Source organism: Primulina tabacum, chromosome 10 (genome assembly GCF_025594145.1).
Source record: "Primulina tabacum isolate GXHZ01 chromosome 10, ASM2559414v2, whole genome shotgun sequence".
Taxonomy (NCBI): domain Eukaryota; kingdom Viridiplantae; phylum Streptophyta; class Magnoliopsida; order Lamiales; family Gesneriaceae; genus Primulina; species Primulina tabacum.
This window is the reverse complement of record NC_134559.1, coordinates 40,530,460-40,551,847: the sequence shown is the minus strand read 5'-3', so window position 1 is coordinate 40,551,847 and position 21,388 is coordinate 40,530,460. Positions and strand designations below refer to the sequence as shown.

Genomic DNA, 21,388 nt, shown 5'->3' with positions numbered 1-21,388 from the left:
TCGCGACCGTTACGTAAATTATGGATAAAACAGTCGAAGCTAAATTGTTTCTAATGAGTTAACCGCTCCGAGTAATCTGCGTCATACCCTGTTCCGCACAGAACCGGCGTCACGGACAACAAAAATCGATAAATGGTCCATGAAAAATAGAAATAAAAAGATAAGAGACAAGGAAATAACGAATGTAAAGCTAGTTATTATGCCTGGGATACGATATAAATTGGAACCGTGAATCGAATTTTCGAACTTCCTAGCGGATTTCTCGAGGAAACGAAAAGCTTAACAGAAGCGATAAATCGCAATTAGAGGGTCTTAGAGAAGAAATTCGGCTAAAACCTCGTCACTGCATTGCGTAGTAATGAGTCTCGTCCGTTTGCCCGTTTACAATCAAATTAGCCTACAATTTGTCGCAAATCCGGCAGTGGCCGAGCTACTTTCATTTCACATGTCTTATCTGGTCCCGATCGAGATTCAGATATTGGCCAAAATCGTATGTCAACAAGTAATCAAAAATAGAAAAAACACGAAAAGGGGTGCAACACGAGGACTTCCCAGGGGTTCGTCACCAGCCTAGACTATGCTCTCGCCCAAGCACGCTTACTTCGGAGTTCTGATGGGATCCGGTGCATTAAGTGCTGGTATGATCGCACCCGACATTGAGTGGGATGTTTATTCTTATATCCCTCGAGTACGTGTGGAGCGGGCGGCGATGGACAACACGCGGCACTGCTCTCGCCCAATCATAACCATGAAGTTAATGCGTTCTGGCGCGATGGCAGAGCTAGGATGGGTGACCTCCCTGGGAAGACCTCGTGTCGCGACCGTTTACGTAAATTATGGATAAAACAGTCGAAATAATTGTTTTTAATGAGTTAACCGTCTCCGGAGTAATCTGCGTCATACCCTTCCGCACAGAACCGGCTCACGACAACAAAAATCGATAAATGTTCCCAGAAAATAGAAAAAAAAATAAGAAGAAGGAAATAACGAATGTAAGCTATTATTATGCCTGGATACGATAAAATGGAACCGGAATCGAATTTCGAACTTCCTAAGCGGATTTCTCGAGGAAACGAAAGCTTAACAGAAGCGGTAAATCGCAAATTAGAGGGTCTTAGAGAAGGAATTCGGCTAAAATCTCGTCAGCTCATTGCGTAGTAATGAGTCTCGTCCGTTTGCCCGTTTACAATCAAATTAGCCTACAATTTTGTCCAAATCCGGCAGTGCCCGAGCTACTTTCATTTCACATGTCTTATCTGGTCCGATCGAGATTCAGATGATTTGAGCCGAAAATCGTCTAGTCAACAAGTAATCAAAAATAGAAAAACACGAAAAGGGGTGCAACACGAGGACTTCCAAGGGGGTCACCCATCCTAGTACTGCTCTCGTCCAAGCACGCTTAACTTCGAAGTTCTGATGGGATCCGGTGCATTAGTGCTGGTATGATCGCACCCGACATTGAGTGGGATGTTTATTCTTATATCCCTCGAGTACGTGCGGAGCGGGCGGCGATGGACAACACGCGGCACTGCTCTCGCCCAATCATAACCATGAAGTTAAGCGTTCTGGCGCGATGGCAGAGGTAGGATGGGTGACCTCCCTGGGAAGACCTCGTGTCGCGACCGTTTACGTAAATTATGGATAAAACAGTCGAAATAATTGTTTTTAATGAGTTAACCGTCTCCGGAGTAATCTGCGTCATACCCTTCCGCACAGAACCGGCTCACGACAACAAAAATCGATAAATGTTCCCAGAAAATAGAAAAAAAATAAGAAGAAGGAAATAACGAATGTAAAGCTATTATTATGCCTGGGATACGATAAAATGGAACCGGAATCGAATTTCGAACTTCCTAAGCGGATTTCTCGAGGAAACGAAAGCTTAACAGAAGCGTAAATCGCAAATTAGAGGGTCTTAGAGAAGGAATTCGGCTAAAATCTCGTCAGCTCATTGCGTAGTAATGAGTCTCGTCCGTTTGCCCGTTTACAATCAAATTAGCCTACAATTTTGTCCAAATCCGGCAGTGCCCGAGCTACTTTCATTTCACATGTCTTATCTGGTCCCGATCGAGATTCAGATGATTTGAGCCGAAAATCGTCTGTCAACAAGTAATCAAAAATAGAAAAACACGAAAAGGGGTGCAACACGAGGACTTCCCAGGGGGTCACCCATCCTAGTACTGCTCTCGCCCAAGCACGCTTAACTTCGGAGTTCTGATGGGATCCGGTGCATTAGTGCTGGTATGATCGCACCCGACATTGAGTGGGATGTTTATTCTTATATCCCTCGAGTACGTGTGGAGCGGGCGGCGATGGACAACACGCGGCACTGCTCTCGCCCAATCATAACCATGAAGTTAAGCGTTCTGGCGCGATGGCAGAGCTAGGATGGGTGACCTCCCTGGGAAGACCTCGTGTCGCGACCGTTTACGTAAATTATGGATAAAACAGTCGAAATAATTGTTTTTAATGAGTTAACCGTCTCCGGAGTAATCTGCGTCATACCCTTCCGCACAGAACCGGCTCACGACAACAAAAATCGATAAATGTTCCCAGAAAATAGAAAAAAAAATAAGAAGAAGGAAATAACGAATGTAAAGCTATTATTATGCCTGGGATACGATAAAATGGAACCGGAATCGAATTTCGAACTTCCTAAGCGGATTTCTCGAGGAAACGAAAGCTTAACAGAAGCGGTAAATCGCAAATTAGAGGGTCTTAGAGAAGGAATTCGGCTAAAATCTCGTCAGCTCATTGCGTAGTAATGAGTCTCGTCCGTTTGCTCGTTTACAATCAAATTAGGCCTACAATTTTGTCCAAATCCGGCAGTGCCCGAGCTACTTTCATTTCACATGTCTTATCTGGTCTTGATCGAGATTCAGATGATTTGAGCCGAAAATCGTCTGTCAACAAGTAATCAAAAATAGAAAAACACGAAAAGGGGTGCAACACGAGGACTTCCAAGGGGGTCACCCATCCTAGTACTGCTCTCGCCCAAGCACGCTTAACTTCGGAGTTCTGATGGGATCCGGTGCATTAGTGCTGGTATGATCGCACCCGACATTGAGTGGGATGTTTATTCTTATATCCCTCGAGTACGTGTGGAGCGGGCGGCGATGGACAACACGCGGCACTGCTCTCGCCCAATCATAACCATGAAGTTAAGCGTTCTGGCGCGATGGCAGAGGTAGGATGGGTGACCTCCCTGGGAAGACCTCGTGTCGCGACCGTTTACGTAAATTATGGATAAAACAGTCGAAATAATTGTTTTTAATGAGTTAACCGTCTCCGGAGTAATCTGCGTCATACCCTTCCGCACAGAACCGGCTCACGACAACAAAAATCGATAAATGTTCCCAGAAAATAGAAAAAAAAATAAGAAGAAGGAAATAACGAATGTAAAGCTACTATTATGCCTGGGATACGATAAAATGGAACCGGAATCGAATTTCGAACTTCCTAAACGGATTTATCGAGGAAACGAAAGCTTAACAGAAGCAGTAAATCGCAAATTAGAGGGTCTTAGAGAAGGAATTCGGCTAAAATCTCGTCAGCTCATTGCGTATAATGAGTCTCGTCCGTTTGCCCGTTTATAATCAAATTGGCCTACAATTTTGTCCAAATCCGGCAGTGCCTGAGCTACTTTCATTTCACATGTCTTATCTGGTCCCGATCAAGATTTAGATGATTTGAGCCGAAAATCGTCTGTCAACAAGTAATCAAAAATAGAAAAACACGAAAAGGGGTGCAAAACGAGGACTTCCCAAGGGGTCAACCATTCAAGTACTGCTCTCTCCCAAGCACGCTTAACTTCGGAGTTCTGATGGGATCCGGTGCATTAGTGCTGGTATGATCGCACCCGACATTGAGTGGGATGTTTATTCTTATATCCCTCGAGTACGTGTGGAGCGGGCGGCGATGGACAACACGCGGCACTGCTCTAGCCCAATCATAACCATGAAGTTAAGCGTTCTGGCGCGATGGCAGAGCTAGGATGGGTGACCTCCCTGGGAAGACCTCGTGTCGCGACCGTTTACGTAAATTATGGATAAAACAGTCGAAATAATTGTTTTTAATGAGTTAACCGTCTCCGGAGTAATCTGCGTCATACCCTTCCGCACAGAACCGGCTCACGACAACAAAAATCGATAAATGTTCCCAGAAAATAGAAAAAAAAATAAGAAGAAGGAAATAACGAATGTAAAGCTATTATTATGCCTGGGATACGATAAAATGGAACCGGAATCGAATTTCGAACTTCCTAAGCGGATTTCTCGAGGAAACGAAAGCTTAACAGAAGCGGTAAATCGCAAATTAGAGGGTCTTAGAGAAGGAATTCGGCTAAAATCTCGTCAGCTCATTGCGTAGTAATGAGTCTCGTCCGTTTGCCCGTTTACAATCAAATTAGCCTACAATTTTGTCCAAATCCGGCAGTGCCCGAGCTACTTTCATTTCACATGTCTTATCTGGTCCCGATCGAGATTCAGATGATTTGAGCCGAAAATCGTCTGTCAACAAGTAATCAAAAATAGAAAAACACGAAAAGGGGTGCAACACGAGGACTTCCCAGGGGGTCACCCATCCTAGTACTGCTCTCGCCCAAGCACGCTTAACTTCGGAGTTCTGATGGGATCCGGTGCATTAGTGCTGGTATGATCGCACCCGACATTGAGTGGGATGTTTATTCTTATATCCCTCGAGTACGTGTGGAGCGGGCGGCGATGGACAACACGCGGCACTGCTCTCGCCCAATCATAACCATGAAGTTAAGCGTTCTGGCGCGATGGCAGAGCTAGGATGGGTGACCTCCCTGGGAAGACCTCGTGTCGCGACCGTTTACGTAAATTATGGATAAAACAGTCGAAATAATTGTTTTTAATGAGTTAACCGTCTCCGGAGTAATCTGCGTCATACCCTTCCGCACAGAACCGGCTCACGACAACAAAAATCGATAAATGTTCCCAGAAAATAGAAAAAAAAATAAGAAGAAGGAAATAACGAATGTAAAGCTATTATTATGCCTGGGATACGATAAAATGGAACCGGAATCGAATTTCGAACTTCCTAAGCGGATTTCTCGAGGAAACGAAAGCTTAACAGAAGCGTTAAATCGCAAATTAGAGGGTCTTAGAGAAGGAATTCGGCTAAAATCTCGTCAGCTCATTGCGTAGTAATGAGTCTCGTCCGTTTGCCCGTTTACAATCAAATTAGCCTACAATTTTGTCCAAATCCGGCAGTGCCCGAGCTACTTTCATTTCACATGTCTTATCTGGTCCCGATCGAGATTCAGATGATTTGAGCCGAAAATCGTCTGTCAACAAGTAATCAAAAATAGAAAAACACGAAAAGGGTGCAACACGAGGACTTCCCAGGGGGTCACCCATCCTAGTACTGCTCTCGCCCAAGCACGCTTAACTTCGGAGTTCTGATGGGATCCGGTGCATTAGTGCTGGTATGATCGCACCCGACATTGAGTGGGATGTTTATTCTTATATCCCTCGAGTACGTGTGGAGCGGGCGGCGATGGACAACACGCGGCACTGCTCTCGCCCAATCATAACCATGAAGTTAAGCGTTCTGGCGCGATGGCAGAGCTAGGATGGGTGACCTCCCTGGGAAGACCTCGTGTCGCGACCGTTTACGTAAATTATGGATAAAACAGTCGAAATAATTGTTTTTAATGAGTTAACCGTCTCCGGAGTAATCTGCGTCATACCCTTCCGCACAGAACCGGCTCACGACAACAAAAATCGATAAATGTTCCCAGAAAATAGAAAAAAAAATAAGAAGAAGGAAATAACGAATGTAAAGCTATTATTATGCCTGGGATACGATAAAATGGAACCGGAATCGAATTTCGAACTTCCTAAGCGGATTTCTCGAGGAAACGAAAGCTTAACAGAAGCGGTAAATCGCAAATTAGAGGGTCTTAGAGAAGGAATTCGGCTAAAATCTCGTCAGCTCATTGCGTAGTAATGAGTCTCGTCCGTTTGCCCGTTTACAATCAAATTAGCCTACAATTTTGTCCAAATCCGGCAGTGCCCGAGCTACTTTCATTTCACATGTCTTATCTGGTCCCGATCGAGATTCAGATGATTTGAGCCGAAAATCGTCTGTCAACAAGTAATCAAAAATAGAAAAACACGAAAAGGGGTGCAACACGAGGACTTCCCAGGGGGTCACCCATCCTAGTACTGCTCTCGCCCAAGCACGCTTAACTTCGGAGTTCTGATGGGATCCGGTGCATTAGTGCTGGTATGATCGCACCCGACATTGAGTGGGATGTTTATTCTTATATCCCTCGAGTACGTGTGGAGCGGGCGGCGATGGACAACACGCGGCACTGCTCTCGCCCAATCATAACCATGAAGTTAAGCGTTCTGGCGCGATGGCAGAGCTAGGATGGGTGACCTCCCTGGGAAGACCTCGTGTCGCGACCGTTTACGTAAATTATGGATAAAACAGTCGAAATAATTGTTTTTAATGAGTTAACCGTCTCCGGAGTAATCTGCGTCATACCCTTCCGCACAGAACCGGCTCACGACAACAAAAATCGATAAATGTTCCCAGAAAATAGAAAAAAAAATAAGAAGAAGGAAATAACGAATGTAAAGCTATTATTATGCCTGGGATACGATAAAATGGAACCGGAATCGAATTTCGAACTTCCTAAGCGGATTTCTCGAGGAAACGAAAGCTTAACAGAAGCGGTAAATCGCAAATTAGAGGGTCTTAGAGAAGGAATTCGGCTAAAATCTCGTCAGCTCATTGCGTAGTAATGAGTCTCGTCCGTTTGCCCGTTTACAATCAAATTAGCCTACAATTTTGTCCAAATCCGGCAGTGCCCGAGCTACTTTCATTTCACATGTCTTATCTGGTCCCGATCGAGATTCAGATGATTTGAGCCGAAAATCGTCTGTCAACAAGTAATCAAAAATAGAAAAACACGAAAAGGGGTGCAACACGAGGACTTCCCAGGGGGTCACCCATCCTAGTACTGCTCTCGCCCAAGCACGCTTAACTTCGGAGTTCTGATGGGATCCGGTGCATTAGTGCTGGTATGATCGCACCCGACATTGAGTGGGATGTTTATTCTTATATCCCTCGAGTACGTGTGGAGCGGGCGGCGATGGACAACACGCGGCACTGCTCTCGCCCAATCATAACCATGAAGTTAAGCGTTCTGGCGCGATGGCAGAGCTAGGATGGGTGACCTCCCTGGGAAGACCTCGTGTCGCGACCGTTTACGTAAATTATGGATAAAACAGTCGAAATAATTGTTTTTAATGAGTTAACCGTCTCCGGAGTAATCTGCGTCATACCCTTCCGCACAGAACCGGCTCACGACAACAAAAATCGATAAATGTTCCCAGAAAATAGAAAAAAAAATAAGAAGAAGGAAATAACGAATGTAAAGCTATTATTATGCCTGGGATACGATAAAATGGAACCGGAATCGAATTTCGAACTTCCTAAGCGGATTTCTCGAGGAAACGAAAGCTTAACAGAAGCGGTAAATCGCAAATTAGAGGGTCTTAGAGAAGGAATTCGGCTAAAATCTCGTCAGCTCATTGCGTAGTAATGAGTCTCGTCCGTTTGCCCGTTTACAATCAAATTAGCCTACAATTTTGTCCAAATCCGGCAGTGCCCGAGCTACTTTCATTTCACATGTCTTATCTGGTCCCGATCGAGATTCAGATGATTTGAGCCGAAAATCGTCTGTCAACAAGTAATCAAAAATAGAAAAACACGAAAAGGGGTGCAACACGAGGACTTCCCAGGGGGTCACCCATCCTAGTACTGCTCTCGCCCAAGCACGCTTAACTTCGGAGTTCTGATGGGATCCGGTGCATTAGTGCTGGTATGATCGCACCCGACATTGAGTGGGATGTTTATTCTTATATCCCTCGAGTACGTGTGGAGCGGGCGGCGATGGACAACACGCGGCACTGCTCTCGCCCAATCATAACCATGAAGTTAAGCGTTCTGGCGCGATGGCAGAGCTAGGATGGGTGACCTCCCTGGGAAGACCTCGTGTCGCGACCGTTTACGTAAATTATGGATAAAACAGTCGAAATAATTGTTTTTAATGAGTTAACCGTCTCCGGAGTAATCTGCGTCATACCCTTCCGCACAGAACCGGCTCACGACAACAAAAATCGATAAATGTTCCCAGAAAATAGAAAAAAAAATAAGAAGAAGGAAATAACGAATGTAAAGCTATTATTATGCCTGGGATACGATAAAATGGAACCGGAATCGAATTTCGAACTTCCTAAGCGGATTTCTCGAGGAAACGAAAGCTTAACAGAAGCGGTAAATCGCAAATTAGAGGGTCTTAGAGAAGGAATTCGGCTAAAATCTCGTCAGCTCATTGCGTAGTAATGAGTCTCGTCCGTTTGCCCGTTTACAATCAAATTAGCCTACAATTTTGTCCAAATCCGGCAGTGCCCGAGCTACTTTCATTTCACATGTCTTATCTGGTCCCGATCGAGATTCAGATGATTTGAGCCGAAAATCGTCTGTCAACAAGTAATCAAAAATAGAAAAACACGAAAAGGGGTGCAACACGAGGACTTCCCAGGGGGTCACCCATCCTAGTACTGCTCTCGCCCAAGCACGCTTAACTTCGGAGTTCTGATGGGATCCGGTGCATTAGTGCTGGTATGATCGCACCCGACATTGAGTGGGATGTTTATTCTTATATCCCTCGAGTACGTGTGGAGCGGGCGGCGATGGACAACACGCGGCACTGCTCTCGCCCAATCATAACCATGAAGTTAAGCGTTCTGGCGCGATGGCAGAGCTAGGATGGGTGACCTCCCTGGGAAGACCTCGTGTCGCGACCGTTTACGTAAATTATGGATAAAACAGTCGAAATAATTGTTTTTAATGAGTTAACCGTCTCCGGAGTAATCTGCGTCATACCCTTCCGCACAGAACCGGCTCACGACAACAAAAATCGATAAATGTTCCCAGAAAATAGAAAAAAAAATAAGAAGAAGGAAATAACGAATGTAAAGCTATTATTATGCCTGGGATACGATAAAATGGAACCGGAATCGAATTTCGAACTTCCTAAGCGGATTTCTCGAGGAAACGAAAGCTTAACAGAAGCGTTAAATCGCAAATTAGAGGGTCTTAGAGAAGGAATTCGGCTAAAATCTCGTCAGCTCATTGCGTAGTAATGAGTCTCGTCCGTTTGCCCGTTTACAATCAAATTAGCCTACAATTTTGTCCAAATCCGGCAGTGCCCGAGCTACTTTCATTTCACATGTCTTATCTGGTCCCGATCGAGATTCAGATGATTTGAGCCGAAAATCGTCTGTCAACAAGTAATCAAAAATAGAAAAACACGAAAAGGGGTGCAACACGAGGACTTCCCAGGGGGTCACCCATCCTAGTACTGCTCTCGCCCAAGCACGCTTAACTTCGGAGTTCTGATGGGATCCGGTGCATTAGTGCTGGTATGATCGCACCCGACATTGAGTGGGATGTTTATTCTTATATCCCTCGAGTACGTGTGGAGCGGGCGGCGATGGACAACACGCGGCACTGCTCTCGCCCAATCATAACCATGAAGTTAAGCGTTCTGGCGCGATGGCAGAGCTAGGATGGGTGACCTCCCTGGGAAGACCTCGTGTCGCGACCGTTTACGTAAATTATGGATAAAACAGTCGAAATAATTGTTTTTAATGAGTTAACCGTCTCCGGAGTAATCTGCGTCATACCCTTCCGCACAGAACCGGCTCACGACAACAAAAATCGATAAATGTTCCCAGAAAATAGAAAAAAAAATAAGAAGAAGGAAATAACGAATGTAAAGCTATTATTATGCCTGGGATACGATAAAATGGAACCGGAATCGAATTTCGAACTTCCTAAGCGGATTTCTCGAGGAAACGAAAGCTTAACAGAAGCGGTAAATCGCAAATTAGAGGGTCTTAGAGAAGGAATTCGGCTAAAATCTCGTCAGCTCATTGCGTAGTAATGAGTCTCGTCCGTTTGCCCGTTTACAATCAAATTAGCCTACAATTTTGTCCAAATCCGGCAGTGCCCGAGCTACTTTCATTTCACATGTCTTATCTGGTCCCGATCGAGATTCAGATGATTTGAGCCGAAAATCGTCTGTCAACAAGTAATCAAAAATAGAAAAACACGAAAAGGGGTGCAACACGAGGACTTCCCAGGGGGTCACCCATCCTAGTACTGCTCTCGCCCAAGCACGCTTAACTTCGGAGTTCTGATGGGATCCGGTGCATTAGTGCTGGTATGATCGCACCCGACATTGAGTGGGATGTTTATTCTTATATCCCTCGAGTACGTGTGGAGCGGGCGGCGATGGACAACACGCGGCACTGCTCTCGCCCAATCATAACCATGAAGTTAAGCGTTCTGGCGCGATGGCAGAGCTAGGATGGGTGACCTCCCTGGGAAGACCTCGTGTCGCGACCGTTTACGTAAATTATGGATAAAACAGTCGAAATAATTGTTTTTAATGAGTTAACCGTCTCCGGAGTAATCTGCGTCATACCCTTCCGCACAGAACCGGCTCACGACAACAAAAATCGATAAATGTTCCCAGAAAATAGAAAAAAAAATAAGAAGAAGGAAATAACGAATGTAAAGCTATTATTATGCCTGGGATACGATAAAATGGAACCGGAATCGAATTTCGAACTTCCTAAGCGGATTTCTCGAGGAAACGAAAGCTTAACAGAAGCGGTAAATCGCAAATTAGAGGGTCTTAGAGAAGGAATTCGGCTAAAATCTCGTCAGCTCATTGCGTAGTAATGAGTCTCGTCCGTTTGCCCGTTTACAATCAAATTAGCCTACAATTTTGTCCAAATCCGGCAGTGCCCGAGCTACTTTCATTTCACATGTCTTATCTGGTCCCGATCGAGATTCAGATGATTTGAGCCGAAAATCGTCTGTCAACAAGTAATCAAAAATAGAAAAACACGAAAAAGGGTGCAACACGAGGACTTCCCAGGGGGTCACCCATCCTAGTACTGCTCTCGCCCAAGCACGCTTAACTTCGGAGTTCTGATGGGATCCGGTGCATTAGTGCTGGTATGATCGCACCCGACATTGAGTGGGATGTTTATTCTTATATCCCTCGAGTACGTGTGGAGCGGGCGGCGATGGACAACACGCGGCACTGCTCTCGCCCAATCATAACCATGAAGTTAAGCGTTCTGGCGCGATGGCAGAGCTAGGATGGGTGACCTCCCTGGGAAGACCTCGTGTCGCGACCGTTTACGTAAATTATGGATAAAACAGTCGAAATAATTGTTTTTAATGAGTTAACCGTCTCCGGAGTAATCTGCGTCATACCCTTCCGCACAGAACCGGCTCACGACAACAAAAATCGATAAATGTTCCCAGAAAATAGAAAAAAAAATAAGAAGAAGGAAATAACGAATGTAAAGCTATTATTATGCCTGGGATACGATAAAATGGAACCGGAATCGAATTTCGAACTTCCTAAGCGGATTTCTCGAGGAAACGAAAGCTTAACAGAAGCGGTAAATCGCAAATTAGAGGGTCTTAGAGAAGGAATTCGGCTAAAATCTCGTCAGCTCATTGCGTAGTAATGAGTCTCGTCCGTTTGCCCGTTTACAATCAAATTAGCCTACAATTTTGTCCAAATCCGGCAGTGCCCGAGCTACTTTCATTTCACATGTCTTATCTGGTCCCGATCGAGATTCAGATGATTTGAGCCGAAAATCGTCTGTCAACAAGTAATCAAAAATAGAAAAACACGAAAAGGGGTGCAACACGAGGACTTCCCAGGGGGTCACCCATCCTAGTACTGCTCTCGCCCAAGCACGCTTAACTTCGGAGTTCTGATGGGATCCGGTGCATTAGTGCTGGTATGATCGCACCCGACATTGAGTGGGATGTTTATTCTTATATCCCTCGAGTACGTGTGGAGCGGGCGGCGATGGACAACACGCGGCACTGCTCTCGCCCAATCATAACCATGAAGTTAAGCGTTCTGGCGCGATGGCAGAGCTAGGATGGGTGACCTCCCTGGGAAGACCTCGTGTCGCGACCGTTTACGTAAATTATGGATAAAACAGTCGAAATAATTGTTTTTAATGAGTTAACCGTCTCCGGAGTAATCTGCGTCATACCCTTCCGCACAGAACCGGCTCACGACAACAAAAATCGATAAATGTTCCCAGAAAATAGAAAAAAAAATAAGAAGAAGGAAATAACGAATGTAAAGCTATTATTATGCCTGGGATACGATAAAATGGAACCGGAATCGAATTTCGAACTTCCTAAGCGGATTTCTCGAGGAAACGAAAGCTTAACAGAAGCGGTAAATCGCAAATTAGAGGGTCTTAGAGAAGGAATTCGGCTAAAATCTCGTCAGCTCATTGCGTAGTAATGAGTCTCGTCCGTTTGCCCGTTTACAATCAAATTAGCCTACAATTTTGTCCAAATCCGGCAGTGCCCGAGCTACTTTCATTTCACATGTCTTATCTGGTCCCGATCGAGATTCAGATGATTTGAGCCGAAAATCGTCTGTCAACAAGTAATCAAAAATAGAAAAACACGAAAAGGGGTGCAACACGAGGACTTCCCAGGGGGTCACCCATCCTAGTACTGCTCTCGCCCAAGCACGCTTAACTTCGGAGTTCTGATGGGATCCGGTGCATTAGTGCTGGTATGATCGCACCCGACATTGAGTGGGATGTTTATTCTTATATCCCTCGAGTACGTGTGGAGCGGGCGGCGATGGACAACACGCGGCACTGCTCTCGCCCAATCATAACCATGAAGTTAAGCGTTCTGGCGCGATGGCAGAGCTAGGATGGGTGACCTCCCTGGGAAGACCTCGTGTCGCGACCGTTTACGTAAATTATGGATAAAACAGTCGAAATAATTGTTTTTAATGAGTTAACCGTCTCCGGAGTAATCTGCGTCATACCCTTCCGCACAGAACCGGCTCACGACAACAAAAATCGATAAATGTTCCCAGAAAATAGAAAAAAAATAAGAAGAAGGAAATAACGAATGTAAAGCTATTATTATGCCTGGGATACGATAAAATGGAACCGGAATCGAATTTCGAACTTCCTAAGCGGATTTCTCGAGGAAACGAAAGCTTAACAGAAGCGGTAAATCGCAAATTAGAGGGTCTTAGAGAAGGAATTCGGCTAAAATCTCGTCAGCTCATTGCGTAGTAATGAGTCTCGTCCGTTTGCCCAGTTTACAATCAAATTAGCCTACAATTTTGTCCAAATCCGGCAGTGCCCGAGCTACTTTCATTTCACATGTCTTATCTGGTCCCGATCGAGATTCAGATGATTTGAGCCGAAAATCGTCTGTCAACAAGTAATCAAAAATAGAAAAACACGAAAAGGGGTGCAACACGAGGACTTCCCAGGGGGTCACCCATCCTAGTACTGCTCTCGCCCAAGCACGCTTAACTTCGGAGTTCTGATGGGATCCGGTGCATTAGTGCTGGTATGATCGCACCCGACATTGAGTGGGATGTTTATTCTTATATCCCTCGAGTACGTGTGGAGCGGGCGGCGATGGACAACACGCGGCACTGCTCTCGCCCAATCATAACCATGAAGTTAAGCGTTCTGGCGCGATGGCAGAGCTAGGATGGGTGACCTCCCTGGGAAGACCTCGTGTCGCGACCGGTTACGTAAATTATGGATAAAACAGTCGAAATAATTGTTTTTAATGAGTTAACCGTCTCCGGAGTAATCTGCGTCATACCCTTCCGCACAGAACCGGCTCACGACAACAAAAATCGATAAATGTTCCCAGAAAATAGAAAAAAAATAAGAAGAAGGAAATAACGAATGTAAAGCTATTATTATGCCTGGGATACGATAAAATGGAACCGGAATCGAATTTCGAACTTCCTAAGCGGATTTCTCGAGGAAACGAAAGCTTAACAGAAGCGTTAAATCGCAAATTAGAGGGTCTTAGAGAAGGAATTCGGCTAAAATCTCGTCAGCTCATTGCGTAGTAATGAGTCTCGTCCGTTTGCCCGTTTACAATCAAATTAGCCTACAATTTTGTCCAAATCCGGCAGTGCCCGAGCTACTTTCATTTCACATGTCTTATCTGGTCCCGATCGAGATTCAGATGATTTGAGCCGAAAATCGTCTGTCAACAAGTAATCAAAAATAGAAAAACACGAAAAAGGGTGCAACACGAGGACTTCCCAGGGGGTCACCCATCCTAGTACTGCTCTCGCCCAAGCACGCTTAACTTCGGAGTTCTGATGGGATCCGGTGCATTAGTGCTGGTATGATCGCACCCGACATTGAGTGGGATGTTTATTCTTATATCCCTCGAGTACGTGTGGAGCGGGCGGCGATGGACAACACGCGGCACTGCTCTCGCCCAATCATAACCATGAAGTTAAGCGTTCTGGCGCGATGGCAGAGCTAGGATGGGTGACCTCCCTGGGAAGACCTCGTGTCGCGACCGGTTACGTAAATTATGGATAAAACAGTCGAAATAATTGTTTTTAATGAGTTAACCGTCTCCGGAGTAATCTGCGTCATACCCTTCCGCACAGAACCGGCTCACGACAACAAAAATCGATAAATGTTCCCAGAAAATAGAAAAAAAAATAAGAAGAAGGAAATAACGAATGTAAAGCTATTATTATGCCTGGGATACGATAAAATGGAACCGGAATCGAATTTCGAACTTCCTAAGCGGATTTCTCGAGGAAACGAAAGCTTAACAGAAGCGGTAAATCGCAAATTAGAGGGTCTTAGAGAAGGAATTCGGCTAAAATCTCGTCAGCTCATTGCGTAGTAATGAGTCTCGTCCGTTTGCCCGTTTACAATCAAATTAGCCTACAATTTTGTCCAAATCCGGCAGTGCCCGAGCTACTTTCATTTCACATGTCTTATCTGGTCCCGATCGAGATTCAGATGATTTGAGCCGAAAATCGTCTGTCAACAAGTAATCAAAAATAGAAAAACACGAAAAGGGGTGCAACACGAGGACTTCCCAGGGGGTCACCCATCCTAGTACTGCTCTCGCCCAAGCACGCTTAACTTCGGAGTTCTGATGGGATCCGGTGCATTAGTGCTGGTATGATCGCACCCGACATTGAGTGGGATGTTTATTCTTATATCCCTCGAGTACGTGTGGAGCGGGCGGCGATGGACAACACGCGGCACTGCTCTCGCCCAATCATAACCATGAAGTTAAGCGTTCTGGCGCGATGGCAGAGCTAGGATGGGTGACCTCCCTGGGAAGACCTCGTGTCGCGACCGTTTACGTAAATTATGGATAAAACAGTCGAAATAATTGTTTTTAATGAGTTAACCGTCTCCGGAGTAATCTGCGTCATACCCTTCCGCACAGAACCGGCTCACGACAACAAAAATCGATAAATGTTCCCAGAAAATAGAAAAAAAAATAAGAAGAAGGAAATAACGAATGTAAAGCTATTATTATGCCTGGGATACGATAAAATGGAACCGGAATCGAATTTCGAACTTCCTAAGCGGATTTCTCGAGGAAACGAAAGCTTAACAGAAGCGGTAAATCGCAAATTAGAGGGTCTTAGAGAAGGAATTCGGCTAAAATCTCGTCAGCTCATTGCGTAGTAATGAGTCTCGTCCGTTTGCCCGTTTACAATCAAATTAGCCTACAATTTTGTCCAAATCCGGCAGTGCCCGAGCTACTTTCATTTCACATGTCTTATCTGGTCCCGATCGAGATTCAGATGATTTGAGCCGAAAATCGTCTGTCAACAAGTAATCAAAAATAGAAAAACACGAAAAGGGGTGCAACACGAGGACTTCCCAGGGGGTCACCCATCCTAGTACTGCTCTCGCCCAAGCACGCTTAACTTCGGAGTTCTGATGGGATCCGGTGCATTAGTGCTGGTATGATCGCACCCGACATTGAGTGGGATGTTTATTCTTATATCCCTCGAGTACGTGTGGAGCGGGCGGCGATGGACAACACGCGGCACTGCTCTCGCCCAATCATAACCATGAAGTTAAGCGTTCTGGCGCGATGGCAGAGCTAGGATGGGTGACCTCCCTGGGAAGACCTCGTGTCGCGACCGTTTACGTAAATTATGGATAAAACAGTCGAAATAATTGTTTTTAATGAGTTAACCGTCTCCGGAGTAATCTGCGTCATACCCTTCCGCACAGAACCGGCTCACGACAACAAAAATCGATAAATGTTCCCAGAAAATAGAAAAAAAAATAAGAAGAAGGAAATAACGAATGTAAAGCTATTATTATGCCTGGGATACGATAAAATGGAACCGGAATCGAATTTCGAACTTCCTAAGCGGATTTCTCGAGGAAACGAAAGCTTAACAGAAGCGGTAAATCGCAAATTAGAGGGTCTTAGAGAAGGAATTCGGCTAAAATCTCGTCAGCTCATTGCGTAGTAATGAGTCTCGTCCGTTTGCCCGTTTACAATCAAATTAGCCTACAATTTTGTCCAAATCCGGCAGTGCCCGAGCTACTTTCATTTCACATGTCTTATCTGGTCCCGATCGAGATTCAGATGATTTGAGCCGAAAATCGTCTGTCAACAAGTAATCAAAAATAGAAAAACACGAAAAGGGGTGCAACACGAGGACTTCCCAGGGGGTCACCCATCCTAGTACTGCTCTCGCCCAAGCACGCTTAACTTCGGAGTTCTGATGGGATCCGGTGCATTAGTGCTGGTATGATCGCACCCGACATTGAGTGGGATGTTTATTCTTATATCCCTCGAGTACGTGTGGAGCGGGCGGCGATGGACAACACGCGGCACTGCTCTCGCCCAATCATAACCATGAAGTTAAGCGTTCTGGCGCGATGGCAGAGGCTAGGATGGGTGACCTCCCTGGGAAGACCTCGTGTCGCGACCGTTTACGTAAATTATGGATAAAACAGTCGAAATAATTGTTTTTAATGAGTTAACCGTCTCCGGAGTAATCTGCGTCATACCCTTCCGCACAGAACCGGCTCACGACAACAAAAATCGATAAATGTTCCCAGAAAATAGAAAAAAAAATAAGAAGAAGGAAATAACGAATGTAAAGCTATTATTATGCCTGGGATACGATAAAATGGAACCGGAATCGAATTTCGAACTTCCTAAGCGGATTTCTCGAGGAAACGAAAGCTTAACAGAAGCGGTAAATCGCAAATTAGAGGGTCTTAGAGAAGGAATTCGGCTAAAATCTCGTCAGCTCATTGCGTAGTAATGAGTCTCGTCCGTTTGCCCGTTTACAATCAAATTAGCCTACAATTTTGTCCAAATCCGGCAGTGCCCGAGCTACTTTCATTTCACATGTCTTATCTGGTCCCGATCGAGATTCAGATGATTTGAGCCGAAAATCGTCTGTCAACAAGTAATCAAAAATAGAAAAACACGAAAAGGGGTGCAACACGAGGACTTCCCAGGGGGTCACCCATCCTAGTACTGCTCTCGCCCAAGCACGCTTAACTTCGGAGTTCTGATGGGATCCGGTGCATTAGTGCTGGTATGATCGCACCCGACATTGAGTGGGATGTTTATTCTTATATCCCTCGAGTACGTGTGGAGCGGGCGGCGATGGACAACACGCGGCACTGCTCTCGCCCAATCATAACCATGAAGTTAAGCGTTCTGGCGCGATGGCAGAGCTAGGATGGGTGACCTCCCTGGGAAGACCTCGTGTCGCGACCGTTTACGTAAATTATGGATAAAACAGTCGAAATAATTGTTTTTAATGAGTTAACCGTCTCCGGAGTAATCTGCGTCATACCCTTCCGCACAGAACCGGCTCACGACAACAAAAATCGATAAATGTTCCCAGAAAATAGAAAAAAAAATAAGAAGAAGGAAATAACGAATGTAAAGCTATTATTATGCCTGGGATACGATAAAATGGAACCGGAATCGAATTTCGAACTTCCTAAGCGGATTTCTCGAGGAAACGAAAGCTTAACAGAAGCGGTAAATCGCAAATTAGAGGGTCTTAGAGAAGGAATTCGGCTAAAATCTCGTCAGCTCATTGCGTAGTAATGAGTCTCGTCCGTTTGCCCGTTTACAATCAAATTAGCCTACAATTTTGTCCAAATCCGGCAGTGCCCGAGCTACTTTCATTTCACATGTCTTATCTGGTCCCGATCGAGATTCAGATGATTTGAGCCGAAAATCGTCTGTCAACAAGTAATCAAAAATAGAAAAACACGAAAAGGGGTGCAACACGAGGACTTCCCAGGGGGTCACCCATCCTAGTACTGCTCTCGCCCAAGCACGCTTAACTTCGGAGTTCTGATGGGATCCGGTGCATTAGTGCTGGTATGATCGCACCCGACATTGAGTGGGATGTTTATTCTTATATCCCTCGAGTACGTGTGGAGCGGGCGGCGATGGACAACACGCGGCACTGCTCTCGCCCAATCATAACCATGAAGTTAAGCGTTCTGGCGCGATGGCAGAGCTAGGATGGGTGACCTCCCTGGGAAGACCTCGTGTCGCGACCGTTTACGTAAATTATGGATAAAACAGTCGAAATAATTGTTTTTAATGAGTTAACCGTCTCCGGAGTAATCTGCGTCATACCCTTCCGCACAGAACCGGCTCACGACAACAAAAATCGATAAATGTTCCCAGAAAATAGAAAAAAAAATAAGAAGAAAGAAATAACGAATGTAAAGCTATTATTATGCCTGGGATACGATAAAATGGAACCGGAATCGATTTCGAACTTTCTAAGCGGATTTCTCGAGGAAACGAAAGCTTAACAGAAGCGGTAAATCGCAAATTAGAGGGTCTTAGAGAAGGAATTCGGCTAAAATCTCGTCAGCTCATTGCGTAGTAATGAGTCTCGTCCGTTTGCCCGTTTACAATCAAATTAGCCTACAATTTTGTCCAAATCCGGCAGTGCCCGAGCTACTTTCATTTCACATGTCTTATCTGGTCCCGATCGAGATTCAGATGATTTGAGCCGAAAATCGTCTGTCAACAAGTAATCAAAAATAGAAAAACACGAAAAGGGGTGCAACACGAGGACTTCCCAGGGGGTCACCCATCCTAGTACTGCTCTCGCCCAAGCACGCTTAACTTCGGAGTTCTGATGGGATCCGGTGCATTAGTGCTGGTATGATCGCACCCGACATTGAGTGGGATGTTTATTCTTATATCCCTCGAGTACGTGTGGAGCGGGCGGCGATGGACAACACGCGGCACTGCTCTCGCCCAATCATAACCATGAAGTTAAGCGTTCTGGCGCGATGGCAGAGCTAGGATGGGTGACCTCCCTGGGAAGACCTCGTGTCGCGACCGTTTACGTAAATTATGGATAAAACAGTCGAAATAATTGTTTTTAATGAGTTAACCGTCTCCGGAGTAATCTGCGTCATACCCTTCCGCACAGAACCGGCTCACGACAACAAAAATCGATAAATGTTCCCAGAAAATAGAAAAAAAAATAAGAAGAAGGAAATAACGAATGTAAAGCTATTATTATGCCTGGGATACGATAAAATGGAACCGGAATCGAATTTCGAACTTCCTAAGCGGATTTCTCGAGGAAACGAAAGCTTAACAGAAGCGTTAAATCGCAAATTAGAGGGTCTTAGAGAAGGAATTCGGCTAAAATCTCGTCAGCTCATTGCGTAGTAATGAGTCTCGTCCGTTTGCCCGTTTACAATCAAATTAGCCTACAATTTTGTCCAAATCCGGCAGTGCCCGAGCTACTTTCATTTCACATGTCTTATCTGGTCCCGATCGAGATTCAGATGATTTGAGCCGAAAATCGTCTGTCAACAAGTAATCAAAAATAGAAAAACACGAAAAGGGGTGCAACACGAGGACTTCCCAGGGGGTCACCCATCCTAGTACTGCTCTCGCCCAAGCACGCTTAACTTCGGAGTTCTGATGGGATCCGGTGCATTAGTGCTGGTATGATCGCACCCGACATTGAGTGGGATGTTTATTCTTATATCCCTCGAGTACGTGTGGAGCGGGCGGCGATGGACAACACGCGGCACTGCTCTCGCCCAATCATAACCATGAAGTTAAGCGTTCTGGCGCGATGGCAGAGCTAGGATGGGTGACCTCCCTGGGAAGACCTCGTGTCGCGACCGTTTACGTAAATTATGGATAAAACAGTCGAAATAATTGTTTTTAATGAGTTAACCGTCTCCGGAGTAATCTGCGTCATACCCTTCCGCACAGAACCGGCTCACGACAACAAAAATCGATAAATGTTCCCAGAAAATAGAAAAAAAAATAAGAAGAAGGAAATAACGAATGTAAAGCTATTATTATGCCTGGGATACGATAAAATGGAACCGGAATCGAATTTCGAACTTCCTAAGCGGATTTCTCGAGGAAACGAAAGCTTAACAGAAGCGGTAAATCGCAAATTAGAGGGTCTTAGAGAAGGAATTCGGCTAAAATCTCGTCAGCTCATTGCGTAGTAATGAGTCTCGTCCGTTTGCCCGTTTACAATCAAATTAGCCTACAATTTTGTCCAAATCCGGCAGTGCCCGAGCTACTTTCATTTCACATGTCTTATCTGGTCCCGATCGAGATTCAGATGATTTGAGCCGAAAATCGTCTGTCAACAAGTAATCAAAAATAGAAAAACACGAAAAGGGGTGCAACACGAGGACTTCCCAGGGGGTCACCCATCCTAGTACTGCTCTCGCCCAAGCACGCTTAACTTCGGAGTTCTGATGGGATCCGGTGCATTAGTGCTGGTATGATCGCACCCGACATTGAGTGGGATGTTTATTCTTATATCCCTCGAGTACGTGTGGAGCGGGCGGCGATGGACAACACGCGGCACTGCTCTCGCCCAATCATAACCATGAAGTTAAGCGTTCTGGCGCGATGGCAGAGCTAGGATGGGTGACCTCCCTGGGAAGACCTCGTGTCGCGACCGTTTACGTAAATTATGGATAAAACAGTCGAAATAATTGTTTTTAATGAGTTAACCGTCTCCGGAGTAATCTGCGTCATACCCTTCCGCACAGAACCGGCTCACGACAACAAAAATCGATAAATGTTCCCAGAAAATAGAAAAAAAAATAAGAAGAAGGAAATAACGAATGTAAAGCTATTATTATGCCTGGGATACGATAAAATGGAACCGGAATCGAATTTCGAACTTCCTAAGCGGATTTCTCGAGGAAACGAAAGCTTAACAGAAGCGTTAAATCGCAAATTAGAGGGTCTTAGAGAAGGAATTCGGCTAAAATCTCGTCAGCTCATTGCGTAGTAATGAGTCTCGTCCGTTTGCCCGTTTACAATCAAATTAGCCTACAATTTTGTCCAAATCCGGCAGTGCCCGAGCTACTTTCATTTCACATGTCTTATCTGGTCCCGATCGAGATTCAGATGATTTGAGCCGAAAATCGTCTGTCAACAAGTAATCAAA

At 45.2% G+C, this 21,388-nt stretch overlaps 25 non-coding genes and 1 pseudogene across 25 annotated transcripts; all 26 read right to left on the bottom strand.

The window, feature by feature from the left end:
• Nucleotides 1-530: 530 nt before the first annotated feature.
• LOC142512723 (5S ribosomal RNA) lies at nt 531-652 on the bottom strand (annotated as a pseudogene).
• Nucleotides 653-1,335: 683 nt separating this feature from the next.
• Nucleotides 1,336-1,454, bottom strand: LOC142513717 (5S ribosomal RNA). Its single transcript, XR_012809647.1, has one exon. It is a non-coding gene; the product is annotated as a 5S ribosomal RNA (ribosomal RNA).
• A 682-nt stretch (nt 1,455-2,136) lies between these two features.
• On the bottom strand, nt 2,137-2,255 carry LOC142513229 (5S ribosomal RNA). Its single transcript, XR_012809187.1, has one exon. It is a non-coding gene; the product is annotated as a 5S ribosomal RNA (ribosomal RNA).
• A 685-nt stretch (nt 2,256-2,940) lies between these two features.
• LOC142508156 (5S ribosomal RNA) lies at nt 2,941-3,059 on the bottom strand. The gene has a single exon (XR_012806384.1). It is a non-coding gene; the product is annotated as a 5S ribosomal RNA (ribosomal RNA).
• A 683-nt stretch (nt 3,060-3,742) lies between these two features.
• Nucleotides 3,743-3,861, bottom strand: LOC142516309 (5S ribosomal RNA). Its single transcript, XR_012812111.1, has one exon. It is a non-coding gene; the product is annotated as a 5S ribosomal RNA (ribosomal RNA).
• A 684-nt stretch (nt 3,862-4,545) lies between these two features.
• LOC142513217 (5S ribosomal RNA) lies at nt 4,546-4,664 on the bottom strand. Its single transcript, XR_012809176.1, has one exon. It is a non-coding gene; the product is annotated as a 5S ribosomal RNA (ribosomal RNA).
• Nucleotides 4,665-5,347: 683 nt separating this feature from the next.
• On the bottom strand, nt 5,348-5,466 carry LOC142517009 (5S ribosomal RNA). Its single transcript, XR_012812773.1, has one exon. It is a non-coding gene; the product is annotated as a 5S ribosomal RNA (ribosomal RNA).
• A 684-nt stretch (nt 5,467-6,150) lies between these two features.
• LOC142513205 (5S ribosomal RNA) lies at nt 6,151-6,269 on the bottom strand. Its single transcript, XR_012809165.1, has one exon. It is a non-coding gene; the product is annotated as a 5S ribosomal RNA (ribosomal RNA).
• Nucleotides 6,270-6,953: 684 nt separating this feature from the next.
• Nucleotides 6,954-7,072, bottom strand: LOC142513194 (5S ribosomal RNA). The gene has a single exon (XR_012809154.1). It is a non-coding gene; the product is annotated as a 5S ribosomal RNA (ribosomal RNA).
• Nucleotides 7,073-7,756: 684 nt separating this feature from the next.
• LOC142513182 (5S ribosomal RNA) lies at nt 7,757-7,875 on the bottom strand. The gene has a single exon (XR_012809143.1). It is a non-coding gene; the product is annotated as a 5S ribosomal RNA (ribosomal RNA).
• Nucleotides 7,876-8,559: 684 nt separating this feature from the next.
• Nucleotides 8,560-8,678, bottom strand: LOC142513170 (5S ribosomal RNA). The gene has a single exon (XR_012809131.1). It is a non-coding gene; the product is annotated as a 5S ribosomal RNA (ribosomal RNA).
• Nucleotides 8,679-9,362: 684 nt separating this feature from the next.
• On the bottom strand, nt 9,363-9,481 carry LOC142513159 (5S ribosomal RNA). Its single transcript, XR_012809120.1, has one exon. It is a non-coding gene; the product is annotated as a 5S ribosomal RNA (ribosomal RNA).
• Nucleotides 9,482-10,165: 684 nt separating this feature from the next.
• On the bottom strand, nt 10,166-10,284 carry LOC142513148 (5S ribosomal RNA). The gene has a single exon (XR_012809109.1). It is a non-coding gene; the product is annotated as a 5S ribosomal RNA (ribosomal RNA).
• Nucleotides 10,285-10,968: 684 nt separating this feature from the next.
• On the bottom strand, nt 10,969-11,087 carry LOC142516997 (5S ribosomal RNA). The gene has a single exon (XR_012812761.1). It is a non-coding gene; the product is annotated as a 5S ribosomal RNA (ribosomal RNA).
• Nucleotides 11,088-11,771: 684 nt separating this feature from the next.
• On the bottom strand, nt 11,772-11,890 carry LOC142513137 (5S ribosomal RNA). Its single transcript, XR_012809098.1, has one exon. It is a non-coding gene; the product is annotated as a 5S ribosomal RNA (ribosomal RNA).
• Nucleotides 11,891-12,574: 684 nt separating this feature from the next.
• Nucleotides 12,575-12,693, bottom strand: LOC142513125 (5S ribosomal RNA). Its single transcript, XR_012809087.1, has one exon. It is a non-coding gene; the product is annotated as a 5S ribosomal RNA (ribosomal RNA).
• Nucleotides 12,694-13,377: 684 nt separating this feature from the next.
• LOC142513113 (5S ribosomal RNA) lies at nt 13,378-13,496 on the bottom strand. The gene has a single exon (XR_012809076.1). It is a non-coding gene; the product is annotated as a 5S ribosomal RNA (ribosomal RNA).
• A 683-nt stretch (nt 13,497-14,179) lies between these two features.
• Nucleotides 14,180-14,298, bottom strand: LOC142516985 (5S ribosomal RNA). The gene has a single exon (XR_012812750.1). It is a non-coding gene; the product is annotated as a 5S ribosomal RNA (ribosomal RNA).
• A 684-nt stretch (nt 14,299-14,982) lies between these two features.
• LOC142513101 (5S ribosomal RNA) lies at nt 14,983-15,101 on the bottom strand. The gene has a single exon (XR_012809065.1). It is a non-coding gene; the product is annotated as a 5S ribosomal RNA (ribosomal RNA).
• Nucleotides 15,102-15,785: 684 nt separating this feature from the next.
• Nucleotides 15,786-15,904, bottom strand: LOC142513089 (5S ribosomal RNA). The gene has a single exon (XR_012809054.1). It is a non-coding gene; the product is annotated as a 5S ribosomal RNA (ribosomal RNA).
• A 684-nt stretch (nt 15,905-16,588) lies between these two features.
• LOC142513077 (5S ribosomal RNA) lies at nt 16,589-16,707 on the bottom strand. The gene has a single exon (XR_012809043.1). It is a non-coding gene; the product is annotated as a 5S ribosomal RNA (ribosomal RNA).
• Nucleotides 16,708-17,392: 685 nt separating this feature from the next.
• On the bottom strand, nt 17,393-17,511 carry LOC142513066 (5S ribosomal RNA). The gene has a single exon (XR_012809032.1). It is a non-coding gene; the product is annotated as a 5S ribosomal RNA (ribosomal RNA).
• A 684-nt stretch (nt 17,512-18,195) lies between these two features.
• Nucleotides 18,196-18,314, bottom strand: LOC142513054 (5S ribosomal RNA). Its single transcript, XR_012809020.1, has one exon. It is a non-coding gene; the product is annotated as a 5S ribosomal RNA (ribosomal RNA).
• A 683-nt stretch (nt 18,315-18,997) lies between these two features.
• On the bottom strand, nt 18,998-19,116 carry LOC142512987 (5S ribosomal RNA). Its single transcript, XR_012808957.1, has one exon. It is a non-coding gene; the product is annotated as a 5S ribosomal RNA (ribosomal RNA).
• Nucleotides 19,117-19,800: 684 nt separating this feature from the next.
• On the bottom strand, nt 19,801-19,919 carry LOC142512971 (5S ribosomal RNA). The gene has a single exon (XR_012808942.1). It is a non-coding gene; the product is annotated as a 5S ribosomal RNA (ribosomal RNA).
• A 684-nt stretch (nt 19,920-20,603) lies between these two features.
• LOC142512959 (5S ribosomal RNA) lies at nt 20,604-20,722 on the bottom strand. The gene has a single exon (XR_012808931.1). It is a non-coding gene; the product is annotated as a 5S ribosomal RNA (ribosomal RNA).
• Between the last annotated feature and the right edge of the window lie 666 nt (nt 20,723-21,388).